The sequence below is a fragment of the Taudactylus pleione genome, unplaced genomic scaffold (genome assembly GCF_031769625.1).
Source record: "Taudactylus pleione unplaced genomic scaffold, aTauple2 ptg000015l, whole genome shotgun sequence".
Classification (NCBI taxonomy): Eukaryota; Metazoa; Chordata; class Amphibia; order Anura; family Myobatrachidae; genus Taudactylus; species Taudactylus pleione.
Genome location: NW_028284417.1, coordinates 22,504,082 through 22,522,799, shown reverse-complemented (window position 1 = coordinate 22,522,799; position 18,718 = coordinate 22,504,082).

Here is an 18,718-nt window from a genome sequence, read left to right as displayed (position 1 = left end):
AGCTATAGCGAGCGGCCATGATGATGGTCGCGATGGTCAAGTCCATCATGACCATCGGGCTTGCGACGAGACCCTTGTGGTAGGGTCTCGTTGCCGCAAGCCCAAGAGTGCTTTCGGCTCTAACAGAGCCGAAAGCACTCCCACTGACATCACTTGTGATGTCAGTGGGGCCGGCCCCAGACGGAGGTGTTCCCATGGGAACGCCTCCGTCTGGGTAGCCATGCCCCAGGCCCACCCACCAAAGGGGGCATGCTGTCACTCAACATCGACAGCATGCCCCCTTTGGTACGAGACCCGGAGCGACGGTTTGCCCGTCGCTATCCGGGACTCGCGCATGTGCACGATGGAGCCGGCTGTCGTGCGCATGCGCACTGGGCCACCATCGACCTGCTTGCGAGCACATAGCGCTCGCGAGTGGGTCTGAATCAGGCCCAGTATTTCAAAGGGGGACAGATTAAGAGGGGGTCTAGGAGTTGTCCCTGATGCTATGAAGGACTAGCGGTAATGCTTCTGGCCATCCCGGTCTATTTTCTGCCATGATCTTACTACCCATCAACTTACACATGTTCTGGAAGACTTCACCTGTGAAATGAGTACCCCTATCACTTTCAATAATTCTAGGGATACCATATCTGTATACAAACTCCTCTACAATCTTTTTAGCAGTGAACACAGCAGTATAAGTGGCAGCTGGGTATACCTCTACCCAATTAGAAAATAAATCTGTACAAACTAATACATACTTGAGGTTCCTGCAGGGTGGTAATTGGATTAAATCAATTTGTATTACCTGAAAGGGTCCGTCTGTTGGAGGAATGTGGGATGGCTCGGTTGGTATTGTTTTTTCAACGTTCTTCCTCAAGCATGTCAAACAGGACATTTCCCTCTTTTCGGCTTGGGAAGAGAAACTTGGTGCACACCAGTACGCCCTGACCAACTTTACTTTCCCAGGTGAGTCAGACCGTGCGCTGCCTCAGCCAAACTTGGGTAGTATGCCTTGGGTGCCACTGGCTTACCTTGTCCATCTCTCCAGAGTCCAGAGGACTCTTGCCCACATCCCTTAGATCTCCAGACTGCCTTTTCCTGAATGGAACACATATTTTGCATCTCAATCATCTGAAACATCATCATTTGGTTAATTGGCTCATCCTCACATGTATGGGCTTTACACTTAAGGACGGCCACTGCGTTTGGTTTTTGGATCGCTGTCAATAGTCCTTTTATATGTTTTGAATGTGTGACTGGTGTGCCTGCTGCTGTCATAAAATTTCTCAGATGCCAAAGAGCTCCAAAATCATGCACTACCCCGAAGGCATACCTAGAGTCAGTGTAGATATTAGCTGACTTAACTTCTGCCAGTTCACACGCTCTCCTCAATGCCACCAGTTCAGCCACTTGGGCCGAGTGAGGTGGACCAAGGGGTTCGGCTTCTATAATGTCCTCGTCATTTACCACAGCATAATCTGTACATAACTCTCCAGTGTCAGTTTGTCTATGACAACTCCCATCCGTGTAAAATGTCACATCTACATTTTCTAAAGGTGTATCCCATATGTCAGGTCTTGCAGTAAAGGTCTGATTCAAATATTCCCTACAATCATGTGCATCAATATACTTGCAGAACTCACCTTCTGCCAGCGACTCACCTCTCTCCACCCTTTGTGCATCCTGAGGCACATATGGTAAATACGTTGCTGGGTTTAACGTACTGCACCGTTTAATGGTGAAGTTTACAGGTGCTATTAGGGCTAGTTCCCATTTCGTGAACCTAGTTGAGGAAACACGTCTGGTTTGGGCTGAATTCAGCAAAGAAGATACAGCAAATATGTGTATAAACAATCATATTATGGCCTAATACTACATCTTCACTCTTACTGACCAATAGAGCAGTTGCTGCTACACTTCTTAAACAAATTGGGAGTGATCTTGCCACAGTGTCCAATTGTGCACTGTAGTATGCTACGGGCCTACTGGCATCACCATGTTTTTGTGTGAGGACACCTGCTGCGCAACCATTAGCTTCTGTACAGTATAAATCAAAAGGTTTTTCGTAATCTGGTATTCCCAATGCAGGTGCTCTTGTCAGACTGTCCTTAAGGTTAAGGAAAGCCTGTTCTGTTTCCTCTGTGTGTATGACACGATCGGGTTTTGAGGAAGAGACTAAGTTCTGCAATGGTAAAGCCAAAATAGACAAACCTGGGATCCATGATCTGCAGTATCCACACATTCCCAAGAAGGTATGGATTTGCTGTTGGTTCTGTGGCAGTGTCATGGTCTGTATGGCCTGTATCCTGTCATTAGTCAGATGTCATAACCCTTGGGTTAGGCAGTGTCCCAAGTATTTAACCCTGGTCTGGCATGGCTGTAATTTGTCCTTAGCAACCTTGTGTCCTGTCTGTGACAGATGAAGCAACAGTATTTTAGTATCATTTAAACATGACATAAACGAATCAGATCACAACAATAAATTGTCTACATATTGTATTAGAACAGGTCCATTGGCAGGTTGAAAACATTGTAAACAGTCATGTAAGGCCTGGGAGAAGATACTGGAGCTGTCTATGAAGCCCTGGGGCAATCGTGTCCACATGTATTGTACCAGCCTGTATGTAAATGCAAATAGGTATTGACAGTCAGGATGAAGAGGGACAGAGAAGGCAGAACAGAGGTCAGTGACAGTAAAATGGGTTGCAGTTGGTGGGATCTGCATGAGAATGACAGCTGGATTTGGCACTACGGGAAATTGTCTCTCAACTACCTTATTAACCCTCTAAGGTCCTGTACTAACCTATAGCCCCTCCCCCAGCCTTCTTCACTGGAAAAATGGGACTATTGGCTACACTTGCTGTATGGACTAAAATTCCCTATTGTAGTAACCGCTCAATTATGGGAAAAACCCCTATCTCTACTTCTGCTTTTAATGGGTACTGGGGAATTTTTGCAGCTTGCCTACCACTTTTTAGATTTACCATTACGGGAGTTACATTTGCCATCAATCCAGTGTCCTGTCCATCTTTGGTCCAAAGTGAACCTGGTATTTGAGATAACATCTGCTCTACCTGAGATGGATTTTTATCTGAAACAGTAGAGTGAAATATTAACCTTTGGGGAGTGTCCAATATTTCCCTTACCTCATATGCAACTCTCTCTGGGATATCTAAAAATATACCATCAGAGGTACAATAACTGACTCAACCCATTTTACTTAACAAATCCCTTCCCAGTAAGTTAGTAGAGGCCGCTGCTGCCAGGAGAAAGGAATCCCTGGTATGCAATGGACCGATCGTAACCTCTGCAGATTTGGTTAAAGGATAATGTTGCACTTTACTCGTTACACCCATTGCTGGTACTGTTTTGCTGGTCACCTGTAAATTAGATGGAGATTTTATCACTGATCTGGTCGCCCCTGTGTCTACAAGAAAAGAATGTTTAGTACCAGCTACATCAACCGTCATTACAGGTTGTTCCCTAGTACTCCCAGTTAACCTGACTGGCTCTAGACTATAGGTGTGACCTGACCCCTAGAGCTGACTGCTACAGTGTGAGCAGGTGATGGCTGGAATTGTCCTGACAGTGGTGGGTGTCCCTTCTGTGGGTATCTTGGTGTTCCCTGGTTTGGGGTTTCCCACTGTCTAGCTTTGCAAAACCTACTTATGTGCCCCTCCTTATTACATCTATAACGCCTTCGTGGTTGACGTTTATTGAAAGGTTGTTGTTGTGTGGGTTGGGGAGTATGAAAACATTGTGGTTGTGTATGGGGATAAGGGTTTGCAGGTTGTGTGGGATGCGTGTATTGTGGCTGTGTGTGATAAGAGTGCTGCAGTGTTATTTGCATTCCTTCCAAAGCTTGAATACTAACAGCCATTAGTTTCTCACTCTGCATTTCTCTCTTCATAAGGATGTTTTTATTATGTTCAATTGCAGATTCCCCGAGTGTGTCTACCATAAATCCCCTCCAACCAGGAAGTGAGGTCTGAACCCTGGCCTTTAGAGTATCTTTAAGACCATCCATAAGCACTGTGATTGTCATTTCCCTGTGGTGTGTGTTGTCTTTTAATTCTAATAGTCTGCAGCGCTTTGGTGAAATAATCTGCTGCAGACTCACTCTCTTTCTGTTTATTTGTAAAAAATCTTACTCCAGTTAACTAATACTGGGAAATATATGGCCAACTGGGTGACAATGCGGGCTATGTTGTCCTGATTACCTTCATCAGTTATGGGACTATCTTCATCCAATACACAGGCCGTGATAAACTTTTTCACGTCGGTATTGTGTGGAAGACATGCCCGTAATACCACTCGCCAATCTTTGTTGGTTGGCTCATTAGCATTACCTAAATCCTTTACAAATCTCTGACACTTTGCTCGTTCTTTCCTAGGGTCAGGGAAATCTGTTATTTTGGAATGTAGTTCTGCTCTTGTCCATGGACAATGCATCGCTACATTCCTTGTGGCCACTACACCATGTGCGTCCAGATTCCCATTCGGAACAGTTATTGTCCAGACGGGATGTATGCCTCAAACACTGCTACCTTTGGCCTTGCTACCTGTTTGAGGGTTCAGCCTATTACTACTACGTATGGTATTAACATCCTCCACTACTGTTACAGCGGGTGTTAATACTTCCTGCACTATCAATGGTGGGGCTACTTCCACTATGGGTACTGGTGGGGCAGCTACCTGTGCTTGCTGTTATGGTACATTTAACATTTGGGCAACATGGGAAAGAGCTGACATTATAACAGGTTCATCATTTGCATCCAAAACATGATCCTTATAGTTGCTTAGGAGAGGGTACAAGTTACTTGTTACATTTTTATGATTTTTGAGATCAACGGTACCTTCACCCCATCCGCATAGGGCAGAGGTGGTGTGATTGTGCTACTATCAATGCTACCTTGCTGTGCATGCGCACTCTTTTGCAGTGCACACACGCAATTTTGCATTATGTACGCGCTCCCTTGCGTTGTGGGCGTGATGCTAGTTAGCGTCACGTGCACACCGCTAAGCCACATGTTACCCTTGTGCAGCCACAACTTTAAACAGTCATTAAACTTTATCCTTTTCTTTAGAGATTTCACTAAAGATATACTCTCTCTAACATTATTCAGAACCTCCAAATCAAAGCTACCAATCTTAGGAAAAGGTGTTCTACATTTCTTGGTCATCTTGACCCATATGTCACAGTATGCCGAAGCGTATGCACCATACTTTTTAAACATAACATACCTGGCCGACCCAAGCGGCCCTTCCATCAGCAGCACATCATCGACCATTACTAGAGATTGCCTCGTACCCATCTGAGAAAACGCTTAGCAATTTCTAGAGCATTTTGATTGGTGAATGATTTTCAGAGAGCTACGTTCACGCACTCCCTCCCGTTACAGTCGGCTTGCACAACGAGGAGCAGAATAACCACCTATTGTAAATTATTCTACCTGTGGCAATATTAAACCAGGCTTCAGCCGCTCGCTTCTTCTCGCTATGCACCACTTTCCCGCTAAGCGATAGGGTCCGTGTGCTTAAACAAGGAGCAAAATCACAGCCTAGCAAATTATTTTACTTGTGATGAATTTAACTCCAAGCTTCACCACTCGCTTCCTATTTTGAGTTTACTCCCACTGGAAGCATCTAGGAGTTCCAATAACTCCTAACCTTGCCAGCAGTTTCACTCCCACAACAACCCACTTCACAATTACAGTTTATATAACTATGTGGTTCGATCGCATTGCCCAAAGAACCTAACTGATCAATGCACTTTGCGATTAATCAGTGCCGGACCAAGAAACCCCTTAGTTTCTCGATAACCACAATGTACCTGCTTTGTACACTGGCCCAGTAGTTTGTACAGCCCCATCGGGCACCTATCGAGTTTCAATTAGGCTTAACAGACAGTAGCCTCCACTTACACTTAACCAGACAGTAGCCTCCGCTTTACAATCACGTTTCAATTACATACACCTTTTCTGCGCAGAAAAAAAATAAAACCTTCTCCCTAAATATAGCAGTATAATTCAGAGGGTTTAACAAGCAATCATGCTATGAATACAATGACTGGTTGAACATGTGGCAGCAATACAGGAAATATGCGTATGCTATTTTGCGACTTACCCCCTAACACAGACTTTAACAATGAAATAAAAACTTTTCTTTCCTTGTCCCTGGATTCTAATAAGCGCTCCTTGAACTCACACAATATTGGATATCGGTCTCTCAACATCAAGTGGTAGCAGGTTTTCGGACACAGTGCATCCTTTCCTGCGTATGGCGCCGTCCACCCTTCAGAGAGAGATCGATAACCATGTGTTACCATGTAATTAGGTAGCATGACCCTCACTGCGAGCCCCCAACCATGAATACCTAATAATCTATACACACTAAATGTCGCTATTTAGCGTTGTAAGTCGCACAAGAAATAATTGCTTTCCAGACTTTGAGTGTGATTACAAAGCACAAAAAGTTATTATTCACATAAAAAGCATTTAGTTACACACTGTGATCTAAATACAATTAGCGCAAAAGATTATACATAAACAAGGTACAGTCGATACATACGCAGGCGCACTGGTCCCAGTTAGTCATCTATCCAGAGGTCTGTGGTCATCCAAGAGAATGGCTACTAACTGGTACCGGGACACAGGCTATATACCCTAACAGATCATGATAACAACAATGTAGACAGACAAACATAATTCCATTGGTTCTTGGTCTTTGTAGTACGCTGTAGTTCATAGGACAGTTCACTAGGGGTATGTCCCAATTCTCCAGATTACATTGTCTTTCTTTAATTGATTTAAACTAGATAAAGACACTACATTACAGTGTATACATTCTAACCAATAATTTCCTATATTCCATAACCGTCGAACGCAAGATGCGACTCCCTCGTGTGCAGGAACCTTTTGAGTGTGTGTATATTTATGATTATATGTAAGTATGCGTTGTGTGTCTACATTCAGCATAAAAGGTGCGCTGTGTGCAGGGTTTGTGTTACAGCGCAAAACATGCACTGTGTTTCTATTTATAATTGCAACTGTATATATATATATATATATATGTGTGCAGCATTGTGGATACCCATGTGATTGTTTAAGTGTATATATACATACCAATATAATAATATATATATATATATTTATATATATATATATACATACATAACTTCAAACAGTAATATTACTTCTGTCTGAACTAAAATAATGGCAGACAATGGAGTTTGTCCTGTTCACAGGTTGAGCAAGCTTTGGCAAGGAGTCTGATAACTTTAACAAAGGTTTTCCTATGTTTATTCAGAATACAATTGTTAGTCCCTCTTAACCACATCAGTATGGGACACAAGGCCTACAATTGTTAAACGATAGCTAAACATCTGACCATTGTTTCCAAATCCACATTTAGCATATAAGTGTCTGTGTAATACTTCAATTGTCACAGACACACTGTATCTATATGCAGAGCAAACACTCGCAGTATCCTTGTGTATTCTTAATTATTTGTCACAAACATGTCCACAAGATATGTCTGTCATCACTGAATATATGAAATCTTTAAATATATATATTTATATGTGTATTCGTGCGTATGGGTTATGATAGGATTTTAAACAGTCTGCGGTGGCAATGCGATCACACGATGCTAATAATAGCATATTAACATCACACACAATGGTTTCATGCTGACGATGCAAGATGTCGTCGTCAGAGGCAACCTAAAATGGCGTCACACGATATTAATTTTAAGATCTGGTCTCAGCCAATCATCTGGCTTCGACAAGGGTAAGCCATCTTGCTATGACATCCCTAAGTTTTTCGAACAAGTTGACATTGGTATGTCTCTTAGTGAAGCCTGTGATACAGGGTAGACTGCCTGTGAATGATCCACCTGGTGTGCTGTAAGTCTTGTAATCTTGTTTGATCAGTACTAGCGTTCTTGCTAGGCTGTTTTAGTGGGGTGTCGCACCCTGCCCGATTTCAAAACGGTGCCCGCTAAAACAGCCTCCTGGTGCCTCCCCCACCTGCGGGTCCACAGTGTCTCACGGGTGGGGAAAACTGCGATGTAGCAATCACCGCAGGTGAATCACAGAGAAGGGAGAGCTTGGGGGCAGTCCAGCATGTCCGTAAGTACTGAAAACAATGATGACAATGGCGTGTCTTAAAGACATGCCCCTTTTTCTCATGGCCACGTCCCCTTTTTGGATGCACACGCTGAATTGCCCTTTCTCTAGGTCCGGCGCCAGACCTAGAGTGAACACTAAGTACCGCTTGTCCACATGTCAGTGGTTAAGTGGATGGTGGGTATTTTTTATGCCAATAACTAGTTGTTTTTTTTTCCCAAAATAATTTTTATTAGAAATACATCAACATAAAAATGGGGAAAAAACCCCCCCAGAAAATATAATAAATCAAAAGGGAATAGGAACCGTAGGCCATATAGGGAACAAATAGCATCAGAAATCGTCTATATCTTGAACTTCAGATTTATAGCAATAAATGACGACACATTAATCCATCAAAATAATACATTGAAATTTGGTCCATTGCTGACAAAACCAAAAACCACATACACAAATAAAAAAAACCCCATCGATAGGTTAACTGGATAAAAACAGTCTCCTACCCACCTCTTTACCTCCTAGAGTGGGATGTTTATTAGCCCAGTACGCGCTCCACAGACCAACGAATCAAGGGGTTCGACACTGGGGAAGAGTACTGGCAACCTGCAGTCTCAAATTCATAGTGTGCCTGTACTCTGGCCTCTATCGTGTCTTTCTGTGGGATCACCCCCGATCGCCAATGATGTGCTATTAATAATTTGGTTGTTATAAGAATATGTCCCATAATATATCAATCATTATTGGAAAAGGCATCTAGAGAAATATGAAAGATAGCCACGCGGTGGTTAGGGGGTACTAAGACCTTAATTACCATGGAAATAAGCCCGAATACTGAGACCCAAAGCTTAGTAAGGGCTGGTCATGACCAGAATATATGTATCAGAGAACCTACGTTGCCACAATTACGCCAACAAAGGTTCGAAACTGATGGCCAAATTCTATGCAATTTAGTGGGGGTTTGATACAATCTATGTAAAAACTTATAATAATATTCCACATGGGAAATACACTTAGAAAGTTGGAAACACATATGAAAAATTAGAGTCCAATCATCTTCTGAAACCGGGCACGCCAGGTCCAGCTCCCATTGAGCTAATGAAGGGATTCACACTGGTTGTTGCAGAGTAACAGAGCATACCACCACGAAATTGCTCCTTTATGAGCCACCCTAACTATCCTATCATACATATATCTAGGTACGGTGGAAATTAAGTGGGGGTCTGGATTGCAGCTGAATATTGGAATATTTATTAGGAGAGGTTTACTAGAGGGTGAAATCTATAATAAATCGGTTATGGAGAATGGGGTTATCATACTCCGAATAAGTAGTTTTTAATGTCCTGGTACAGGTGAGGAATTGCTGTTCTTGTAAAATGGAATCGAGATGGAATTTGGTAGCGGGGACACAGGACCTCAATTAACCATCTGCAACCATGATGCATTGATGGTGGATATTTAATGCAGATCTAATTCTAGCATAGCTGTCACGGCTTCATTAATCCACTTGGCAACTGGATGGTTGCTTTCACACCTGCTTCCTTTTTCAAAGAATTGCTTAAAAGTCAGTTGTTTGAAACTACTAGTCATCTTGGTCCCCTTCTGAAATGTTGATTCACCCCCAGCAGCAGCAGCAGCCCTAGCACGCAAGGATTATTTTGGGGAATCCTGAAAAGGTGAGGAGTCAGTTAGCTTGGATGCAGGACTACCTCCGATCATTAATAAGGAGATTGATGATGGTGTTGGCGGTGGAGACTGCATGTGCTGCTGGGATCTATCCATGCTGTTGTTAGGTGTAAGAATACAAAGGGATAGAGACATCTATATATAGATATATATATTTTTTTTTTTACCACAAAAAGTTGTTTTTCTTTTTTTTGGGCCATCTCCGCACCACCATGGCTTCATGCCAGTTTTTGTAATGTATCATTTCTTATTCAATACATGCACTTTCTAATATGTGACCCAAGGTACTTATAGAAGCCATTGTATATGCCTAATACAATTTTTTCTACTTTCATATTATACATTGCGTGCTGGTTTTTCCTTTTTTGGGATACATTGTTATATAGATATATATATATATTTTTTACCACAGAAAGTTGTTTTTCTTTTTTTTTCTAAACACACAGCACAAACTGCCTCAGGGCTCCCTAGTTGAAGCTGGGTGGCAGCCGAATGTAACGATGAGGTTATATATTTTTTTAACACATATGGTTTACTTTATACATTTTTTTTGATCACGAAACAAACTACAAAGTGCCTCAGGGCCCATATAGTATAAGCCGGGTGTGGCACCCTAATAATGACATTATTTATTTTTTCAAAGTGCTGCAGTACACTGCTACAGTATGGCGTTTAACTTTTTTTGTGCAGCAGCACACAGTACTTCTTAACACAGTGCTCATAAAATATATTTTTTTTAATTGCTGCAGTCCACCCCTATGGTGTTTTACTGTTTTAAACTCTTTTTAAAAAAAATTCTGCCTCATAGACAGTGCTGCACAGCAGCACACAGTGACCCTTTAACACAGTGCTCCTAGTAACTAGCAAAAAAAAGGAGGTGCTGCTTCATGAAACATGGGGGCTGGCTGTGAAGACAGAAATGGGGCTGGCTGGGTAGATGTACGGAGTGTATACAGAAAATATGGGAGCGCCAGTCCATTACTTTGCCAGGGCGCTCGGACCCCTAGATACATCCCTGCAGGGGCACTTAAAAAAGAGGATTTTTGGGTACTTACCATTGAATCCTTTTCTCTGAGTCATGCTGGGGACACTGGACCAAGGGGTTGTATCTGGGAATGCAGCAGCTGACACTTAACTAGCTATGTAGCTTTAACACTAAGCTCCTCCCCTCTGCAACCCCATGATGTCAGTACAACTTCAAAAGTGACTGGTAAGGGAAAGCAGTAACCCAGTGACACTGTTATAACCAAATTAAAAACAGAACCTCAGGGACCAACCGGTCAAAAAACACAACGCTACACAACTGAGCATGAGGGAAGGAACGCAGTGTCCCACAGCATGACTCAAAAAAGGATTCAACTGTAAGTACCCAAAAATCCTCTTTTATCTTTCCTCAATACTGGGGGACACTGGACCATGGGATGTTCAACAGCCGCCTCCAGGGGAGGGAACACTCAGGCTGCCTGACCGAAGAACTGTACACCCAAAGTGCACGTCGCCATAGGCAAAAACATGAAACTTGTAAAACCGAGCGAATGTGTGGACAGAGGACCAGGTAGCTGCGCGGCAGACCTGTTCAGCCGAGGTCCCATGACGCGCCGCCCAGAAGGTCGCCACCGGCTGAGTAGAATGAGCCGTCACCTTGGCAGGTGCCGGTCGGCCCGCATCAGAATAGGACCCTAGAGATAACAGAGCAGATCCATCTTGCAATGGTCTACTTCGTGGCCAGCCAGCCATGTTTCTGAGCATCGTAGAGAACCAGTAAGGAGTCAGTACGATGTAGGGCAGAAGTTCTGTCCAAGTAGATCAGCAGGGCCGGTCACATTAAGTCTCCGATGGGGAAAAAACAGGAAAGACAATTTCCTGGTATAAGTGGAAAGCCGAAACAACCTTCGGTTGGAATGAAGGAACTGTTCGGAGATCAGCCTGATCGTCATGGATTATGAGGAATGGTGGTTTGCAAGACAAGGCTCCCAATTTCTACATGACAAATCTAAGGTCCACGGAATCCAAAGGCTCAAAGAGACCCTGCTTAAGAGCAGAGAGGAGCAAGGTCAGATTTCACGGCACCACCGGCGGCTGAATTGGCGGTTGAACCCGCAACACTCCCTGCAAAAAGGTCCAAACCTCTGGCAGGAGGGCCAGCCGCTGCTAAAAATAAATCGACAACCGAAATCTGTACTTTCAATGAGCGAAGCCGCAAGTCGGCGTCCAGACCTCCCTGAAGGAAAGCTAAAAACCTCGAAAGGCGAAACCGTGATGTGTTCACTTCGCGCCTTTCACATCAAAAGATGTAGATCTTACAGACCCTGTGATATTTGCGCGACAAAACCGGTTTCCGAGCCCGCAAGATAGTATGGACAACAGAAGGGGAAAACCCTTTAGCTTTTAAGAGCTCGGTCTAAAAAGCTAAGCTGTTGAAGCCAATCGAGGAAGGTCCTCATGCCGAAACGGACCCCGCAGGAGCAGATCTGGTTGCAGCATAAGGCGTCAACGCCTCTGGCCAATTTGAGAACGGCAGTGTACCACAATCTGCGCGGCCAGTACGGAGTCACGAGGATCACTGGAACCTGTTGCTCCTTGATCTGCCAGGGTACCTGAGGTAACATGGGAACTGGAGGAAATAGATATGCCAGATGAAAGCTTCACGGAACGTTCATGGCATCCACTGCAAAGGGCAGTGGATCACTGGACCTCGCACAAAATCGGGGAACCTTGCAGTTGTGCTGAGACGCCATCAGGTTCACCTCCGGAAGACCCCACTTTTATACCAACTGTCGGAAGACCTCCGGGTGGAGAGACCACACTCCCCCGGCAGAAAGGCGGTCCTGCTGAGGAAGTCCGCACCCCAATTTTCCACTCTCGGAAGGAACACAGATGAGAGTGCTGGAACAGAGGCATCCATCCAAGCTAAAATGCGGACTGCCTCTGCCATTGCTGCTGCGCTCTTGGTGCCGCCCTGATGGTTCACATATGCCACAGTCGTTGCGTCATCTGACGTGATCTATACCAGGCTGGACTGAGCTCTCAACAGAGCCAGATAGATGGCACGGAGCTCCAAAACATTGATTGGTAGGGCAGTCTCCGATGATGACCAAAGACCCAGAAGATGAAGACTCAACGCCCCAACCGATGAGACTTGCATCTGTGGCCAGAATGACCCAGCTTGGCGTTACCAAGAAGCGACCATGGAGCAGATGATCGGAAACCAGCCACCACTGAAGGGATTGCCGAGTGCTGTCCGACAGAACCAGAAGCTGAGATGTTCTCCGTGCAACCCGATAAATTGCAGAGAATTTCCCACTGGAAGTCCAACGAGTGGAAGCGGGTGTACTGGATGGTCTCAAAAGTGGAGACCATCGTACCCAACAGCTTCATGCACAGCCAAGGCACCAACAGCACCATTGTGACCAAATCCTGGAGGGCCCAGGATTTGAACTCGGGCAAGAAGACTCATTGGAAAGACATATCGAAGATCACTCCTAGAAACATCAGGCGCTGACAAGGCATCAGGTGAGACTTTTCGAAGTTACCATGTTTCTGAGCATCGTAGAGAACCAGTAAGGAGTCAGTACGATGTAGGGCAGAAGTTCTGTCCAAGTAGATCAGCAGGGCCAGTAACATTAAGTCTCTGATGGGGGAAACACAGGAAAGACAATTTCCTGGTTTAAGTGGAAAGCCGAAACAACCTTCGGTTGGAATGAAGGAACTGTTCGGAGAAGACATATCGAAGGATCCAGCCGTGATCCTGAAGCTCCTGCACCGTGCGGTCCAGATGGATCTGTAACTGGGAGCCAATTCTGCTTTTAATAACAGATCGTCGAAATAGGGAACGACTGTTATCCCTTCCTCATGCAGCAGGCTTGCCATCGCCGCCATGATGTTCGTGAAGACGCACAGGGCGGTAGACAAACCTAATGGCAGGGCCTGGAACTGAAAGTGTGCCAGGCCGACAGTGAAGCGGAGGAGAGAGTGATGAGCTGCCCAAATAGGAACATGGAGGTACGCGTCCCTGATGTCGAGTGAGGCCAAAAATGTGTTGCCCAACATTCCCTGGATCACAGACCGGAGCGATTCCATGCGAAAATGGTCTACCTAGTCTGGTGTTCAAACCTCGTAGATTCAAGATTGGGCGATAGGTGCCATTGGGCTTCTGAACAAGGAACAGTTTGGAATAAAATCCCCATTTCCTTTCCGACTCTGGAACCGGAACAATGATGCCTTCCGAAAGTAGAGAACCTATAGTGTCCCGGGGAAGAGCAGATGCGAAAAACCATTGCAGTGGCAGGCCCCTGAGGTCGATGACATAGCCTCGGGAGATGATGCAGCCCATCCAAATCATGCCTAACTTCACGGGCCCTTAAACTACACTGACAATATGGGGTTGCAAAGGGGAGGAGCCTAGTTTAAAACTAAATAGCTAGTTAAGTGCCAGCTCCAGCATTCCCAGCTACAACCCCATGGTCCAGTATCCCCAAGCATTGAGGAAAAAGAAAAAAAAAATAATTTAGGACAGGAGCACTGACTTGTAGGCACTGTGGCCCTGATTCAGGCCCGGATGCTCTGGAAGAGCGCTTGCTCTGAATCAGGGCCGTTCTTCTTGATTTTTGCGAGCGGCCAGGAAGATGGTCGTGATGGTCAAGACCATCGCGACCATCGGGTTTGCGACGAGACCCTTGTGGTAGGGTCTCGTTGCCGCAAGCCCAAACAGAGCCGAAAGCACTGCCACTGACATCACTTGTGATGTCAGTGGGGCCGGCCCCAGACTGTAGGCGTTCCCATGGGAACACCTCCATCTGGGCAGCCACGCCCCCGGCACACCCACCAAAGGGGGCATGCTGTCACTCAACATCGAAAGCACGCCCCCTTTGGTACGAGACCCGGAGCGACGGTTTGCCCGATGCTATCCGAGTCTCACGCATGCGCACGACGGAGCCGGCTCCGTCGTGTGCATGCACACTGGGCCAACATCGACCCGCTTGCGAGCGCGTCTGAATCAGGCCCTGTGTGTGTATCTCTGCAGCAGGAGAAGGTGTGGGGACTGGGCTGCAGCACTCAGGGGCACTTTAAAAAAATGTTTTTTTGTTTCATCAGGAAGCACCCCTTCTGTCTCCCCGGCCGTCCTCCTTCTGTCTCCCCAGCTGTCCCCCTTCTGTCTCCCCAGCTTCAGCCCCTGACCCCCTGCATCCAGCCCCAGCAACGAACAGATACTTATCATCTTCTGGCTTTGGCCAGGTCTTAAGTGCAGTGATTCGTCATGACGTCATGCACGCCTCGTCTAAAACAAAAACACTTTGTGCATTCATGTTACCAGGTGTCCACCGGCAAGTGCCAGCGGCTGCTCGGCCCTAGACAACTATCCTATGTAAGAGCCAGGGGCGTACCTGTCCTGATTCTACCCCCTAGCTGTGGGTGGCACTGCTGGTCAACATCCCCCCTCGGCCAGCGCCATCCTGGCCAATGGGTAGATAAGCCCCTGTGCCTCTGGCCCCAACTGCCTGCAGCCCAGCCCACACCATCTCCCTCTGGTCTTAGCATAAAATGGCACCCAATCATGAAGGAGGGACTATATGTGCAATCCAAAACCCGCAAGATCCGATGCCAGGAAGATGGCATTTTGCCTCGATTCAGTATCAGAGCCTGCACTCGGATCTACTCGAATCCCCTAAGTCTTTAATTTCTTTGATATTTTTTACAGCTGCAAGGGGAACTGTGTGTTCTCTATTGAGGCATGACAGAGGCTTGCAGAGAATCATATCTCCTCTATCATGAACTACTTTCTTGACTTTATCTTAATACCAGGACATTATTTTTATGCAACTTAATTTTCATTATGTGGCATCAGGTACTGCCTTCACCTGGAGGAAAGAATCAGCTTGGTGCTCCCCCTCCCCCTTTGGATCCGCAGGGCCATTCCATGGTAACATGTTACAAAGTGACATAGCAATCAGCAACTCCTGTATACAGTCTTCCAAAGCATGACCCGTCTCATCAGCAAACAAAACCAACCTCACACAACTTGTTTTGCTGTTGACAGCCATGCACACAATGGCCACGTCACTCTACAAAGCGAGTTACCATGTAATGACCTCAAAGGTGGAACATTTTGAAAAGGTTTTTGCTGGTATTTAGTTAAGCAGAAAACATACCAAACACTGCAGAGAATAGGATACATTGCAGGAAAGACATGACTTGTAGATATCAGAAATACACAAACACTGCCTGTACAAAAAACTGACACCCAACAATAGTGAAATATAAAGTTCTACAGACAGTGTAAACGGGAACAGCATGCATCCAACTGACCATAATGTCAACTTCTGCACCAGCTTGCTCCAAGCTACACGGTTATGCTGTACAATCAATGATGAATCTGCCGTATACCAGGTTTATACAGAAATGGCCACCTTGACTAAGCTAACTTCCAAATTCTCATTGCTCCCACCATATCTCTGTCACTGGGCCTGATTCAGAGCCGGACGCTCTGACAAGAGCGCTCGCTCTGAATCGGGGCCCTCCTACCTGTTATTGGAGCGGCCCCCTGGCCGCTCGCATAGCTGTGGGTGACCACCCACAGCTTATGCGAGCGGCCAAAAAGATGGTCGCGATGGTCAAGACCATCAGGCTTGCGACGAGACCCTGCGGTAGGGTCTCGCTGCCGCAAGCCCAGGATTGCTTTTGGCTCTATCAGAGCAAAAAGCACTCCCACTGACATCACTAGTGATGTCAGAGAGGCCGGCCCCAGACGGTAGGTGTTCCCATGGGAATGCCTCCGTCTGGGCAGCCACGCCCCCGGCACGCCCACCAAAGGGGGCGTGCTGTCACTCACCATCGACAGCTCGCCCCCTTTGGTGCGAGACCCATAGCGATGGCTTGGCCGTCGCTATTCGGGTCTCGCGCATGCGCACGACAGAGCTCCCTCCATCGTGCGCATGCGCACTAGGGCACCATCAACCCGCTTGCGAGCGGGTCAGGATCAGGCCCACTGTCCCCTCATAGCTCCCACTGTTCTCTCTATGGGCCTGATACATTATGGATCGTAACTGCGATTATGCAATCGGCCGATTGTTGCGATCTGCGCATGCATCGCAGTGTGCTAACTAGCCACTGCAATCGGGACTACGATCGCAAAGACAGACCCATCGCAGAGTGATTGACAGGAAGAGCCGTCTGGGGATGTGACGGGTGTGTGTGTGGGAGGGGTGGCGGCGAAATGCACGTGTGCCAGTGCATTCGAACGCAGTTGCAGGGGCGTGCATAAATTATCCACTGCGATGTCATACGCAGCTCAAGTGCGTGTGATGAGGTTAGCAATTCCTGAGTAAGGTCAGAGCTTGTGCAAATGTGTGTGTGAGGCTGCGATGGCACTCAATGTTACTGATGGTTTTGCAGTCTTGCTTAACATTACGGATGTGTGTAAGGTAAGGTGGGCATCCCTTTGTAGTGCTGCGATCGCAATGGATTAGCATATCTTCGCAGCCATACTGTGTGCGTAATCACAGTCGTGATCCGTAGTGAATCAGGGCCTATATCTTTGGCATCACCCCCTCATTGTTCTCATACCTTTTTACTGTGGGACAGGCTTCTGCTGCAGTGCCACTCCACTGCACATTCCTGTTGCTCGGATTACTCAGATAATGATCTGAGGAGTTAAGCTAGGTACACACCTGGCCGACCTAACGATTGATAAGTGCATACACATTTACCAATCGTCTACCCAATGTGTGCGGCCAGCAGAGCCATTTAATTATGTACACCCACTTGTGACCTCATATTCAATGGCTGCTGTGGCCAACATATTGCGCAGTCGACCGTACAGGCAGCCATATGAAACGATATATATCGGCTAGCTATATCATCATCAGTTGTGCTGTAGGGCCATCAGACATGTCTGTGAACAATGTAGTTCATAGACATATTGGGTGTACACATCCTCTGATGCACCATCGATATATAATTTGTTGCGTAAACAAATGATACATCAAGTGTGTACCCAGTATAAGACTAACCATTGGAATGCCATTAGGCTGGCTAATGTTCTACCATCTGACTTTCTGCTGGCTCCACGCCACAATTGACGCCTATCCCCTCCCGCCCCTTAGTTTCACGCCTATTTGGTAGCATCATTGCTGTATAAAACTGGAGAAGTAATACTTTATAAAATGCACCCATTAAACTGGAACACTGACATGGAATGAAATATTCTAACAAGTGAAGCATGCTAGCTACTTACTTGAATCTTATTCCAACTACTAACCGCATGGGTATATTTCCTTAGGCTTTGTACATACTGTGTAAAATAGTGTTCAAGAAACCATTCAAGTTAGGTGTTCTAGTCACTCCTACCATGCAGCAAGACACTATTGTACAGTAATTACCAGCGTGTAGACATTGTGCTTTTTCACACTATTTATAGACGTAGTTTAAACTTACAACTTCCTCAATCTGAACTTACCTCTAGTGCATGTGACTTCTGTAAGGCAGCAGCATTATTAGCCATTAGCGACTGGCATTTCATTCCAGATCCTAGTTGTGTTATATGGTCAGAATGATGAGAGACAATGGAAATTGGAAACATGAAAGATGACCAGTTACCATAGAAATCTTACAGTCAACTGTTGGCAACCATTACTTTCCTTCACCATTTGTCTTCCTTCCTCTTCTGGAAAAGTTTCTCATTTGTAGAATTACGAACTTATAAAAATGGAAAGTGGTGAAGTTGCCCATAGCAACCATTCAGATTCTATAATTTCCTAGGATACATAGAGAAATGATAGAAAGAATCTGACAGGTTGCTATGGGCAACACCACAACTTTTCAGTTTTAGTAGCTTTAGCAAATCTTGGGCCCTCTTCTGGACAACTGCCAACTGGGAGTCGCTGAATGTACAGTCAGGTCCATAAATATTGGGACATTGACAGA